This window comes from Beta vulgaris, chromosome 2 (genome assembly GCF_026745355.1).
Source record: "Beta vulgaris subsp. vulgaris cultivar EL10 chromosome 2, EL10.2, whole genome shotgun sequence".
NCBI classification, from domain to species: domain Eukaryota; kingdom Viridiplantae; phylum Streptophyta; class Magnoliopsida; order Caryophyllales; family Amaranthaceae; genus Beta; species Beta vulgaris.
Window position 1 is genome coordinate 37,320,141 of NC_079203.1, and position 15,237 is coordinate 37,335,377.

Here is a 15,237-nt window from a genome sequence, read left to right on the forward strand (position 1 = left end):
AACCCCACCATGTAACAATTAACCACTCTCCGTTTTGGGTTCGTATAAAAAACCTTTCGTTTAAATATAGTTTGAAGTAGTTAAATCCCTAGTTGGTAATATGGGAGAGATTATGGAAATTGAAGAAGAGGTTTTAGGTATTGGAAGGTACATGAGAGTTAAAGTTATGCTTGATGTTACCGAATCCTTGTGTACGTATTGAAAATTGAAAGACAAAAAGGGTCGGGAATTTCAGGTTGATTTTGCATATGAACACTTGCCTTTCTTTTGTTTTGCTTGCGGCATAATGGGGCACTCTGAAAGAAACTGCCATTTTGTAATTGAGAAAGAGAAACAAGAAAAGCTGGGCTGGCGTGCGGAGTTGAAAGTACACCTCGTAAGGGTAGGCAGAAAGAGATTGAGGAGAATGAAAATTTTCGTTCCAGTAAGAAAATTTTATTTTCCCCACTCCTGTTGCTTGTGATGCTACTGTTGCACCTTTAAAACATGTTCCCGCTCTTAAGGACGTGCCTCCCTTGTTTTTAGTGCCTGATGTTGTCGTGTCAAAGGGGGACAAGGATGTTGTGAATGCTGAAGTAGGAGGCTGCCTCACGAAATTTAATGCCCAGACTTCTGCGATAAATATTCAAGGGACCCCTGACTTGTCCCCCTCATCTCATGAGCAACCTTTCTTTTTTTTCAAGCACTAAAAAAGTATCAGATGTCATTAAAGTCAAACATAAGGTGTTGAGGAGGATAGCTCGAGGCTCACTGGAGGAAAAAGGTGGTTGTCAATTAATGGATAAAGATTTAGAGATTTTATCAAATAAGAGGGATCTTGATTATGGTGACGTGGAAATAAGCGAACATGCGGGTGTGATGAAGCAAAGTAAGACGAGCACCCAAACTGATCCTGTTACTATGCTAGAGGCGGAGGTTGGCGAGGACCAACCCGATCGAGGATTATGAATACCATGTGTTAAGCTGTCGGGGGATGGGCAACCCTCGGTCAGTTCATCAACTCCGTAGGTGGAGTAATCATTATGCTCCCGACATCATCTTTTTGTCGGAGACTATGATAAAAAAGAATGAAGCTGAAGTTTTAAAGGAGCAGTTGAGTTTTAAAAATGCTTTTGCTGTTGCAAGTCAAGGGAGGTCTTTGTTTGTTTTGGAAGGAAGAAGTAAATTGCACTTTTTTTTTTTTCCCAAAACCATATTTGTGGTGATATTGTGAACGAAAGTATGACTTGGCGTTTTGTTGATATCTATGGGTGGCCCAAGGAGGATGATGACAAACATAAAACATGGACTTTGATTCGTCATTTATGTAAGGAATCTCCTTATCCGATCTTATTTGGGGGGGGGTGATTTCAATGAAGTTATGAGTTATGATGAGAAGGAGGGAGGGGTGGATAGAACACGCAGGAAGATGGTTTCTTTTAGAGAGATGGTTGATGATCTGTCGCTTCATGATTTAGGATTTACGGGTCCTTGGTACACATGGGAGAGGGGCAATACTACTGAGACTTGCATTTGCGAGCGTCTTGACCATTATCTTTGTTCAGCCACGTGGTTTGATGCCTTCTCGGAGTTCGGTGTTTATATGACCATCATGTATTTATATGAACGTGACAACTGTACATAATCCAAAATAATATCCACAGATGGCCAACAGTAAATCCAATCCGGGAAACATAATAACCTAAAAGGTTTTAACATAATCAGTCCCGGCAAGGAGGCAAAATCTAAGCTTTACTGATTCATAACTTAAGCTAGGTAGTCAATGCACCATGTCTGGCAATTTGTTCCCAAAATTTTGTGCCTAAAAGATCTCCAAAATCTGCAACTGTTGTACATCTTCCAAACTGTTGTACATCTTCCAAAAAATCTGCAAATAGGAAAAACTTACAAATATTTTAGTAACAAAATTGATGCATAAAATAGATACCCATTGTAATCAGGTTAAATGATAATGTACTATATATGTTAACTGCCAATATTCCTGTTAGAGCAAAACACCTACAAAAAAGAAAGCAAGTAAGAATCCTCCATTAACCTTTGCTCTAGTTAACAAGAATCCTCCATTAACCACTCAATTAAATATCAATACAATATTAGTATATTATGAAGAAATTGCAGTATAAAATTCAGAGAAATAAAGGAGGGTGAGAACTAAGAACACATACTGAGTCGGGCTTAGTAATGCCCTGGATTATGCAAACCGGATAGGAAATCAGCTCCTTGGGGGAACCTCATTGTCACTACCACTATCACTGTCGATTTCTATAACCTCATCTTCATCGCTTTCATAAGAATTGGTCCTATCATCATCAAATCATCAGCTACAGGCTCAGCATAATATCCATCCCCTTCCAAGATGGTGACCTCATCATCACTCTCTCCACTTTCATTGTCCTTATTTTCCTCTTCCTGGTCATAGATCATGACCCCAACCCCCTTGTTCCTCCTCCTGTTAGACGTTCTTCTAGGAGCAAGCAATCCTGAGTACAAACCCCAATTGTTCATTTTGTTCATGATGACTCCACAATGACCGAATAATAACAACAAAACCATTTGTTCACTATGTGATCATTTATATAAAACAAACCAGAATTTGCATCATTACAGGGATACTACGATTCATAATCTGATCAGGAAGAATATTAGGGCCGTCTTACATCATTTAGGGGCCATGTGCTAATAAAAAAAATTAGGCCTTTCGAAAAATATAAACAACAAAATATAAAAGGGTGTCTTTTATAAGCTATCTCAGTATTTTAGCTAAATAGGAAATTAAGAAGTATTATAATAACGTTGTTTGTTAATAACATGTATAATTCATCTTCTCCAATAAAGATAAGAACGTTGAGAAGTTGCAAATATGGGAAAATGAGAAGTTTTATAGTAACTTTGGTTGTTAACATGTATTCATCTTCTCCTATAAACATAAAAACATGGGGTAACAGCTGTAGTTTTGTAGTAATTGATACAATTATATCTTTTAGTCTAATTTATAAAGTAGTGTTATTGAATTGTTGTTCTGAATACTCATATAATTGTCACGTTAATTTTTAAGATGTGTAACTAGTTTGTAGGCCCAGGCTATTTCTCGGGTACTTATAGTTTTCATTATCAATAATATACTTTAAATTGATATCATCAAATATATTTGTATAGTGGTTAATACTTTAATATATAAACTTGAAAGTCATGGATCAAATCCTATATACAATGCCTTTACTATTTTTTTTTGTATATGAATCATGTGTAGTAAAATAACCTAATTAAGGAAGAGCGTCACGTGACGCCGTTCCTTGGTTAAGAACACCTTTTAATATATTAGTATAGATTAGTGCAAACAAATTTTATATACAATGTAAAGATAGCCATGCATTATTGTTTTTAGTTGTATCTAAATCTGTATGTGCATGGTTCTAAATTCTAATGATCCTAAGGCAAAACACTATGTCATTTACCAAATTTTCACTAGTAGAAAAATGACGATTTGCGTCGCATGAAAAACAAAACGACGCAAAAACATAATTTGCATCGCATGCTATGAAGAGTGCGACGCAAAACATCATTGCATAAGCACCAGATACGAACTATATGCGTCGTACCCTATTGATGTGCGACGCATATAGCTCATGTGCGTCGGACCCTTAGGCCCATCCGACGCACAACGCTGCATCTAGGTGACAAAATTTGAAGTCTATCTGCGTCGCACTTAACTATTATGCGTTGCAAAAGGCTAATTTGCGTTGGACCCCTTGGCTCATCCGACACAGATCAGCCCAAAGCCCAGCTCACTTTTTTAAACCTAGTGCCTTCTAACTATTGTGTCTCTCTCTCACCCTTAAACTCAAACCCTAAAAATACATGAGCAGTGTCTCTCTCACCCTCTCTCTGAATGCCGCTCTTCCTCTCCCTCCCTCTCTCTCCCTCTCTCTCCTTCCCTCTCTAACGCCTCTATCAGTCCATCTTCTTCACTCGCGAATTAACTTCTTCAAACTTCTTCTGTAAAGGAATAACACTTTCTCCGGCGAAGGAATAACACTCTCTCCGGCGAAGTTTTTGATAGCATCACTCTCGATGCTTTCGAGAAACACTCGGCGCACAACCTCACTCTCTCCGACGAAGGAACGCAACCTCACTGGGGAGTCGATTCAGATTTGAAGTTCAACGAAAAACGCGTTGACATCTTTGTTCATCTCTATATCTGCTCCATCTTCGTTCAACGAGAAACGTGCTGACATCCATGGCGAAGCGAAATACGAATGGTTAGGGTTCTGATTTCAATTTTTTTCTCGATTTTTGTAAGAATAATAAGTCTCTATTAATTTCGTTTCGTCGTAATCATAGTCGATGAATTAGATCAGTTTAGTGCTCATATTGAATTAGGATTTTGATTTTTTTTTTTTTATCTTTTCTCATTTTAGAGATTTCAGTATTGTGCTCGAGTATGAGACATGAGCAGCAATTGATAGCCCAAACAGGAAGAAGATATCAGATCAGTTTGTCGATTTCAGCAATTTTTGTATTGTCTGTAATTTTCTTTTTTAATTTTCAGTAATTTTCTCTTTTTAAGTTTCTGTAAATCATGTATTGTTTTTGGTTTTTTTTTTTTTTGTAAACGGATGATTTGGATTTTAGTTTGGACACAACGCAGAATAATTTTTGCAATACTATTAAGATTTTCATTTTGTTTTAGATCCTGATGTTTGAAGGATGCAAAAAAAAATTTTTTTTAATAAAAAAGACATGATTTGCGTCGCACATAGTCACAGATGCGACGCAAATTCATTTTTTTTAAGCAAAAAATACTTGTAAGGGGTGGGGATTGATTTATATACGCTCTCGCTGGGCGAGGATGAGTATTGAAATTTCCCCCGCAATGGGTGGTGAGGTGGGGATGGGGACAGAGACGAGAATTCATAAGCGAGTGCGAGTGTGGAGCAACCATCCTCCGCACCCGCCCCATCCAATTGTCATCACTATGAATAATCTTATTTCCTCATCAGAACTAGAGGAACTTGAAAAGTTAATTATTACATACCTGATTCAAAAAATCAGCAGGCTTGGCACCTAAATGTGGTCCAAAGCTGGGATTTGGGCTTTGACATGGTGGCCTGAAGGGCATGAGTGCATGCCCAATTTTCGATCCTTCCCGGCCCATATTTAAATACATGTGGTTGGATATTGGTGCCAACTTGCAGCGAGTAATACTAGCAGTAGTATTAGTAGACTACTAGTTATATATTAGCACAAGCAATTCAAAAGAAAAAGCGTGTAATACCAAAATTTGTCAGCTTGTGGCTTACCTTGAAATGACCAAATGAATAAAGGGAATAAAAAAAGTAACTCAACAAAGATATTGCTAAACGCGCATTGCAATTAATGAAGAGAGAGGAATAGAAAATCAAAATCCTAGCCTCCTCAAGTCCTCAACAACCTTTTGTTACATTTTCTTCTCTTCTCCATTATCTTTCCCTTTTGGTCTCTTCAAGGTATATTCTCTATTGAAACTTATCTTCAAACTAGTATTGGATTTAATTTGTATGAGTATTGAATTTTCGAGTTAAATGGTTTATAAACAAATGAATAGGGAAAAATTCATGTCCAAAAATAGCCCCTTTGCCTTGAATGGGATGGGCTTTGGGCAAGCCAAATCAATCCATTTTTTGGATCGATCCGGTCCGCTACGCTGAGCAACTTTTTAATAAGGTTGGCCCAGACCGTGGTTTGATCTGCTCTGCGTTTATTTCAACACCTAATATGAAATTAATAAAATAACTACTTTATTCAAATCAAAATATAAAATCGTGACATTAGACATTTCATATGGAAAATGGAAACAACGAAATAAATGCAAGGAGGGTAAGAAATTGATAATCATTGGCGAGAGGAATGCAACAAAAACAAATTTATGTGGATAGGGAGAGCATGGAGACGTCGACAATCTTCTTCCAAATCTTTTTTGGGAATCATTTTCTGAAAAATTCAATTTTCTTTTTCACAGACTTTCGGCTCTGAATATGCTTTTGTTAAAAAAGTCTACCACACCCTTTCTGATATTGTGGGAGTATATTTTTTCATAAAAATCTAGATAAAAAATTATACTATAAGCTTCGGTGAATTACGGCAGCCATGTGAGGGTCAAATAATGGTCAATTAGAAAACTGTAGGAATCAAGAATTGTCGTGTGGTGGTCCAGCTAGCGTAGAGCATGAATCAAATTCCAAAAATAGAAGTACATTGTACTTAAACACAGGGGTAATTTGAGAAACCAATTTCCAATTTCAAGGTTGAGGGTTTGATTATCATTAACGGTTCATTTTAATGATAGTCGTTAATGAATTGCGGTAATGAGAATAAATTTTAAGTATAATGTTATTAGGGAAGCACCATTAAAATCTCCACAGGGAGATTTTAAGTGTAATGTTATTAGGGAAGCACCATTAAAATCTCCACAGGGAGGCATTTTTTTCTCCATGGGTAAGCAATCTCAGCCCGAAACTTGTGTTTTTGTTTCCAAGAGTAAGCAATTTTCATTACCACTCATTACCACCTACAAGGTGGTATTGGATGGGAATGAAAATTTAAGAAGAAAAGTAAACACTTTAGGATAAATTAACATTACCACGGGAATGGACAATGATATTTTTCACAAATTTATACACAATTTCATTATCATTACCACCTTTTATAACCAACTATCAAACGAGCCGTAAGGGTATTTAGGAAGAGAGTTTTCCCTTATCATTCCCCACTAACTCATGTTAGATTAACATGCGAGAGGTTCCGGTGTGGCAGACCCTTCAATTTACCATGGGATATCCGGTGGGGCCCACAAAAATAAATTTGAGAAACCAATTTTTTACCATTTCCCTCGCTCCCAAAGAGTTTAACATGCGAATCTGATTGATTAAACATGAACGATGTGTCAATTTAATAAGATTTTCCATTTTACCTACCCAAAAAATTAAGAAACCAACAAACAATTATCGATGCACAAACAAAACCCAAAATATTTCCCACTTGGGTAAAAATTACCCCTATTATACAATCCATGCATACCTCTCATGAACTCCACCTAAATATCCTGTCATCCTCTGATCGATGTGCTTCCAAGTTGTCACTTCATTTATGGCACAAACTTGCCATTACATTCTTGGAATTTAGACCAAGGTACCAACTACCAAGTGACTAACCAAGTATTAATTACTTTTAGTAAGGTTGTGAGATGAAATTCATTAGATATATTTTAAGGGAAAAGCTAAATGCAGCCCTTAGGGCTGCATATAAGAACCTATAAATGAAAATTATTTTGTAAAACAAGCATTAATGACCTTGATAAATGCATGCTTTTTGCCATAAATAACCAACTTTATACTAGTTTAGAAAAGGTATTTAATGCTTATATGCAGCCCTAAGGGCTGCATTTAGCATTACCCATATTTTAAAGGTGAGATTTTTTTACCATCTCCCCCACTTTTGAAGTGTATTGTATTATAGTTGGGTTGGATATATTAATATGTACGAAATTCTAGTCAAGTGGAGCACTTTTTCTTATCAATATGTGGTAAAAAAAAAAATCCTTGGTATTAGACTTATACTCCCTCTGTATTTTTTTATCTTTCTCACTTAGAATCTTGACACTATTCACAAGTAGAGAGAATCTTTTAGATTTTTCTCAATATATAAGAAAAAATATAGTCATGTGGGGTCTTGTTTGATTCGTCTCAATGAGTACTTTATTAATATTCAATTATTATAATTTTTACTTATAGGTAATGAAAGATAATTAATGTAGAAAAAATGCATCGGCAAACGTGTAAAGTCAAAGTAGGAAAGATAAAAAAATACAGAGGGAGTATATGCTAATCTACAGTTCTAAATAAATGCAATAGTTTGACTTTTACACCTATCGACACACAACATCGACCATTAATATCTCTAATCATATATTTGTAAAAGTTATAAAAAGTTAATATTATGAAAATATTCGTTCAAATAAATCTAACAACAAGATTTTTTTTATATAGTAAATAAAATACGGTCAAAATAAAAGTGTGAATAGTGCAAAAGTCAAAATATTGCACTAAAAAAGAAACAGAAAAAGTATATTTTTGAAAAAAAGAAGAAGATAATGTATGGTAAAACTAGCCATCGATTTCTACTTATTCATTAAAAATAAAGCAATTATTTATAGAAATATTATTCATCATTTTAAAATAAAATATTAATAAATATTAAAAAGAATTGGACTAAAAATAGAATAATTCTTCGTGCACCAACTAAAACTCTTAGAAAATGTTTCCGTCTAGAAATTGAGGGTGATCACAAATGCTGATGTGTGCTAATAGACTTGATGTAGGCCCCAAGAAGGTATGTCTGAGCTCCGTTGTCCGTACGTCGGAATCCTGCAAAACAAGGTTAGCCTACCCCGGGGGTGGTCCCGGGATCGCCCCTCCGACGCTCAAGTCAGTTGATGATTGAGGTGAGAGAGAAAGGGATCAATGTAGAGAGAGATGCTCTCGTTTTTTGTAGCTTAGAATTGCGTACCTTTGTCTGATGAGACAACCCCTATTTATAGAGGATAGGAGCCCCAATAAATGAGGGTATTTTAGTCAGCTTCAGCTGGTGGAGGATTGGCTTCCCTGGATGCAGGGGTATTTTAATAACTTTGCCATAGGTGGGCTGGTCCAGGAAATGGGCCTAAACAATTAGCCCCACGCCAAATAATCGGAGTAGACTTCGCCATTTTAGTTCGGTTGATTGGCGGAATAAGGTGATTGCATTTTTGCCGATGTTGAGCGGGACCCAAGAATTTTCATGACGGATCGTAGCGGAGGAAATCTTCTGGCGCTAGGATTAACCAAGCACGGGGGTCAGCGAGTCGGGGTCCAGGAGTGAAACGCCCTGGTGGGGGTTAGGGGGCAACGCCCCCGAAACTTTTTCGAAGCCTTGGTCGAGCTGAGCGGATGCTTTTGAGGTAGGACGACCGGGTACTTTTGAAGCTGGCCGACCAGGTGCTTTTGAAGCAGGCCGACCATGATTCGTTGAGGCTGACCGAGCAAGTTTCGCTGAGGGTGGCCGAGCAGGTTTCACTAAGGCTGGCCGAGCAGGTTTCGCTGAGGCTGACCGAGCAGGTTTCGCTGAGGCTGGCCGAGCAGGTGCTGGCCGAGCAACTCCCTTGGCCGAGCAGGTGCTGGCCGAGCAACTCCCTTGGCCGAGCAGGTGCTGGCCGACCGGGCAGAGATGGTGCCCTAGCCGAGCAACTCCCTCGAGCCGAGTTGGCCGAGGCGAGCAGCTCTCTCGTGCCGAGCTGGTCGAGCTGATGGGGTTGCTTCGAGGCTGGCCGACCGGGTAGTGATGGTGCCCTAGCCGAGCAACTCCCTCCAGCCGATTTGGCCGAGGCGAGCAGCTATATCGTGCCGAGCTGGTTCCACTAGCCGACCAGGTGCGCTGGCTGAGCAGCTCCTCTGGCCGAGGGGCTCCTCTGTCCGACCAGGTGCCCAGGTCGAGCAGCTCCCCTGGCCCATTGACTCCCCTACCCGAGCGGGTATCATGGCCGAGGGGCAAGTAACATGGTCGAGGGTCGAGTAGGTACCCTGACTAAGTGGCAAGTGGCCGACCGGGTGGCTTGGCTTCATGGTGCCCTTAAGACTTGGCCGACCCGGTGCCCTCGAGGCTTGGCTTCATGATGCCCTCAAGGTTTGGCCAACCCGGTTCACTTGAGGCTTGGCTTCATGCCGCCCTCAAGGTTTGGCCGACCCGGTTCACTCGAGGTTTGGCTTCATGGTGCCCTTAAGACTTGGCCGACCAGGTAGATTGGACGCCACTCGGATGAGGGACTCACGAGCCCCATGTTGTCCGAGTGGGTGTGAATGAAGTACTTAGCCTAAATTTGGCTAAGTATGAGAGCGACTCGTCAAAGGAGAGGGGATCTCCTAGTGGCCGAGCGGGTCGGACGCTACTCGAATGAGGAGCTAATGGGCCCCATGCTGTCCGAGTAGGTGCCAATGAAGTACTTAGTTTGAACTTCGCTAAGTATTTGAGTGACTCATCAAAGGAGAGAGGGTCTCCTAGTGGCCGAGCGGGTCGGACGCTACTCGAATGAGGAGCTAATGAGCCCCATGTTTGGCCGAGGAGGTGAATTTGTTTGCACGCTCGACTCGGGAGGCTAATGAGCCCCGTGTTTGGCCGAGGAGGTGAATTTGTTTGCACTTAGCTATTTTCGCCAAGTGGTAGGGTACTCCTGGCACGGCCGAGGAGGTACCGCGAGAATCACGCTCGACTCGGGAGGCTAATGAGCCCCGTGTTTGGCCGAGGAGGTGAATTTGTTTGCACACTCGACTCGGGAGGCCAATGAGCCCCATGTTTGGCCGAGGAGGTGAATTTGTTTGCACTTAGCTATTTTCGCTAAGTGGTAGGGTACTCCTGGCCTAGCCGAGGAGATACCGCGAGATACACGCTCGATTCGGGAGGCTAATGAGCCCATGTTTGGCCGAGGAGGTGCTGTCTCTCGCTAAGTCATCCAAGACTTAGGAAAGTGACTCGACCAAGGAGGGGAAGGCCTCCTTGGGCCGAGTTGGGTGGACGCGACTCGGATGAGGGTCTAATGAACCCCAAGCTTGTCCGAGCCGGTGCCGTCTCTCGCTAAGTCAAACTGGGACTTGGGAGAGTGACCCAACCAAGGAAGGAGGCCTCCTTGGGCTGAGTTAGGTGGACGCGGCTCGGATGAGGGGCTAATGATCCCCAAGCTTGTCCAAGCCGGTGCCGTCTCTCGCTATGTCATCCAAGACTTAGGAGAGTGACTCAACCAAGGAGGGGAAGGCCTCCTTGGGACGAGTTGGGTGGATGCGGCTCGGATGAGGGGCAAATGAGCCCCAAGCTTGTCCGAGCCGGTGCCAATGAAATACTTAGCTTTGAATTTGGCTAAGTACGAGGCCGACTCGTCAAAGGAGATGGGGTCTCCTAGTGGCTGAGCGACTTGATTTGTTTGCACTTAGCTATTTTTGCTAAGTGTTAGGGTACTCCTGGCATAGCCGAGGAGGTACCGCGAGATATACGTTCGACTTGGGGGGGCTAATGAGCCCCATGTTTCCCGAGGAGGTCTTTCGACGCTACTCAGATCTCGAGTAGGTTCAATAGTTGACACTTAGCCGTTTTTCGACTAAGTTAGTGGGACGCTCCTTTTCTGACTGAGGAGGTTCCCATGATGGAGATTCTCGACTCGGGGAAGCTAGGGAGATCCATGCTTCCCGAGGAGGTCTTCTGCCGCTACTCAGATCTCGAGTAGGTTCAATTGTTGATACTTAGCCGTTTTTCGATTAAGTTAGTGGGACGCTCCTTTTCTGACTGAGGAGGTGCCCATGATGGAGATTCTAGAGGTGATCATTTTGGCCCGGCCCGCTTTTGGGCCGGGTTTTGGGCAGAATTTTTCGGCCCGCGGGCCGGGCCGGGCCCGACCCGGTCATTTTTTTTTTGGGCGGGCTTTGGGCAAGCTAAAAACGACTTTTTAGTCTATTTTTTGGCCCGGCCCGTTTTGGCCCGCAAAAGCCCGCTAAGCCCGGCCCGAAATAGCGGGCTTTGGACACAAAAATTCGGCCCGAATTTAGGCCCGGCCCGGCCCGCTCAATGGGCAAATTTTTTTGGCTGCGGCCCGGCCCGAACCCGGCCCATGATCACCTCTAGGAGATTCTCGACTCGGGGAAGCTAGGGAGATCCATGCTTCCCGAGGAGGTCTTCTGACGCTACTCAGATCTCGAGTAGGTTCAATTGTTGATACTTAGCCATTTTTCGACTAAGTTAGTGGGACGCTCCTTTTCTGACTGAGGAGGTGCCCATGATGGAGATTCTCGACTCGGGGAAGCTACGGAGATTCATGCTTCCCGAGGAGGTCTTCTGACGCTACTCAGATCTCGAGTAGGTTCAATTGTTGATACTTAGCCGTTTTTCGACTAAGTTAGTCGGGGGAGGCTTCTCCATATTTGAGTGCCGTTGGAGTTATTATTCAGGAGATGACGAACATCATCGCACCTCCATCAAGTGTATTCATTTGACCAGCTGAGGCGCTCAAGCAATTAGCCCCACGCTGGATGATCGGATAGGGTAGCATCCTTCCTTCCCAAGGTGATCGTCCAGCAGAAAACGAGAGAGATCCATGTTCCTGGGGGACCCTATTGGGCCCGAGAGGGGGGTGAAACGCCCTGGTGGGGGTTAGGCGGTAACGCCCTCGAACTTTTGCAAAGTATAGTATGCCCGAGCATCTCCCTTCGCCGAGATTGTGCCTCGCTTCAAGTTATGTGCAAGACTGAGTGGCCGACCGGGTCCCTGTCCGAGCAGGTATCAGTGATTTACTTAGCCTAAATTTGGCTGAAGTATAAGGGCGGCTCGACGAAGGAGAGAGGGTCTCCTATCAGCTGAGCGCCTCGACAAAGGAGAGAGTCTTATGTTAGCCACAGCCCCATGTCGTCCGAGTGGGCGCCAATTAAGTACTTAGCTTGAATTTGGCTAAGTATGAGTGACTCGACAAAGGAGAAGGGGTCTCCTACTAACCGAGCGGGTCCGGATATGGAGGATATGGGTCGATTTGAGCCTCACCACTTTGACATCATGAATGTTCCGGTATGCTGTACTTAGCCATTTTCGGCTATGTTAATGAGATTTCCCCCACCTGACTGAGGAGGTGTCATGGCGAAATTCTCACCTTTTGAGTCTCCTTTTGCTCGCCTTTATTGGCTTGATAGTCTTAGTTTTGCTGGGCTGATATGGGTGATGCAAGGCTTTTGACAGTGTGCCTTTGAAGCTGAGATAAATTTCTCATAAGTTGAGCAGGCATCTGCGGCCGAGTAGATGCCTCGGCTGAGCAAGCACCCAAGGATGAGTGGGTACATCGAAGGAGCAGGTACCGTTGATGAGTTGGTGCCTTTGATGATGAATAGGCACATCTGGCTGAGCATATTCTTTTCGCCAAGTGGGCACCCAAGGATGAGTGGGTACCTTAGAGGATAGGAGCCCCAATAAATGAGGGTATTTTAGTCAGCTCCAGCTGGTGGAGGATTGGCTTGGGAGCATTTCTTCATGGTTGGGGCCATTGCTGAGCAGCAATGAGGTGATTTTTGCTGAGTAGCAACAAGGTGAATCTTGCTGAGTGGTGGCGAAGTAACTTCTTGTACTTTCCCCACAGACGGCGCCAAACTGTTTCTGTCTAGAAATTGAGGGTGATCACAAATGCTGATGTGTGCTAAGAGACTTGATGTAGGCCCCAAGAAGGTATGTTTGAGCTCCGTTGTCCGTACGTCGGAATCCTGCAAAACAAGGTTAGCCTACCCGGGGTGGTCCCGGGATCGCCCCTCCGACGCTCAAGTCAGTTGATGATTGAGGTAGAGAGAGAAAGGGATCAATGTAGAGAGAGATGCTCTCGTTTTTGTAGCTTAGAATTGCGTACCTTTGTCTGATGAGACAACCCCTATTTAAGAGGATAGGAGCCCCAATAAATGAGGGTATTTTAGTCAGCTCCAGCTGGTGGAGGATTGGCTTCCCTGGATGCAGGGGTATTTTAGTAACTTTGCCATAGGTGGGCTGGTCCAGGAAATGGGCCCAAACAGAAAACATTTTAAATTGAAGCATGATGGTCATTAGAGTCTGAAAAAAAAAAAAAAACCGTTGCCAAAAAAAAAAGTCTGGAAAAATAGCCAGTAATGTGATGTGCTAGTATGAGAAAGTTAAATTGGATGATAGACTTGTTGCAATGTTGTTAATAGAATTCAAGCACTTGTTCGCACAAGTGAACATGTCTTTTTTTAAATGGCTATTATGCTACTAGTTGTCTAAAGTTGTCAAGTCAATGTTATTATTTTGAGATAATTAAGTTATTGTAGATGATTGTGGTCTGGTCAAAATTTGTATTATTAAGTGTGATTTCTCCTATTACTCCTAAGTGAAGACATTGCAAATTTTTCCTCCTAAAATTTCCTCATAAGATTACCATATCAAGACTTTATTAAGGATTACATTTGTTATCTAAGTCGACATCTTAGAATTAACAATATTAAAAAAAACTAACTAGTGTGTGGCTCGGAATTGCCTTGGATACTGTTTTATTTTTTGCATGGTTGAACTTTTGTTTGTATTGTTTATGAAAATTATATTGTTTACTTTGTTTAGTTTGTAATACTTCCTCAGTTTTTTTTTTAAATACAACAATTGGACTTTTTCATTATTCGCACTTATCACTCTCATTAAAATTTGTGATTTCTACATACTGAAAAATATAGTTGTAGACGTGTTTTTATTTCGCCTACGGGTGAGCGTGTATCTGACTACCTCATTGTAAAAGTTTTATCAAAGAAATCGCCAACAAGTCTTTAAAATAATACTTATAAACCTAATTGTATATTGGAAATCGTAGGGACAAATTAGGGACTTATCCAATGTAGATTTTCCCATTCTGCCTCCATAGATGGTCAATGAACTAAAGATTGAGTTTGGGGGTGAGCGTACGAACACGGTCAGGAACCATGTTACCCATTGCTAGCCTCTACTAAATATCGATTCATATCAAAGTTTATGCAGAAGAATAATCACGTAATAGTTTTTTTTTTGGTAAATAAGTAAATTTTATTACCAAAGTAGAAAATACAAGGAAGAACCAAGCTTACAACCAACAAAACACACAAACATAAAACAAACAAAGAGAAAACTAACGTAATTTCTCTTGTTTCAAACACACCCAATACATAATCTTTCTAAGAAGCTCCATCGGTTGTTGATGCTTGTTTTGAAATCTCCGAACATTACGTTCCTGCCACAACAAGTATACAGTAACAGAGAAATTAAACTCATTCTGTAATTCTTATGAAGAGTGGAGTTCCCATTAAATTGTCGAATACAAAGTGAAAGCTCCTCGCTCCAACTCCTGACATATCTATGAAAGCCCATCCATTTCAACATTGCACTCCAAATCTGCCTGGAGAAAGGACATATGAAGAACAAGTGCTCCAAAGTCTCGTCATCACCAGAACACAAAATACATCTCTGATCACAGTAAAAACCAATTTTTTGCAAGTAATCACAAGTCAACAACCTTTTATGAAGAGCAAGCCACATGATAAACACACATTTTGGAGGGGAAGGATTATTACAGATCATTTTCTTCCAAGGTACTCTATCATGTGTACCTCTTAACAGCGCATACATCTTCTTGATTGAGAAATTTGGCTGTTGAAGAAGCTCAACACCACCATGAAC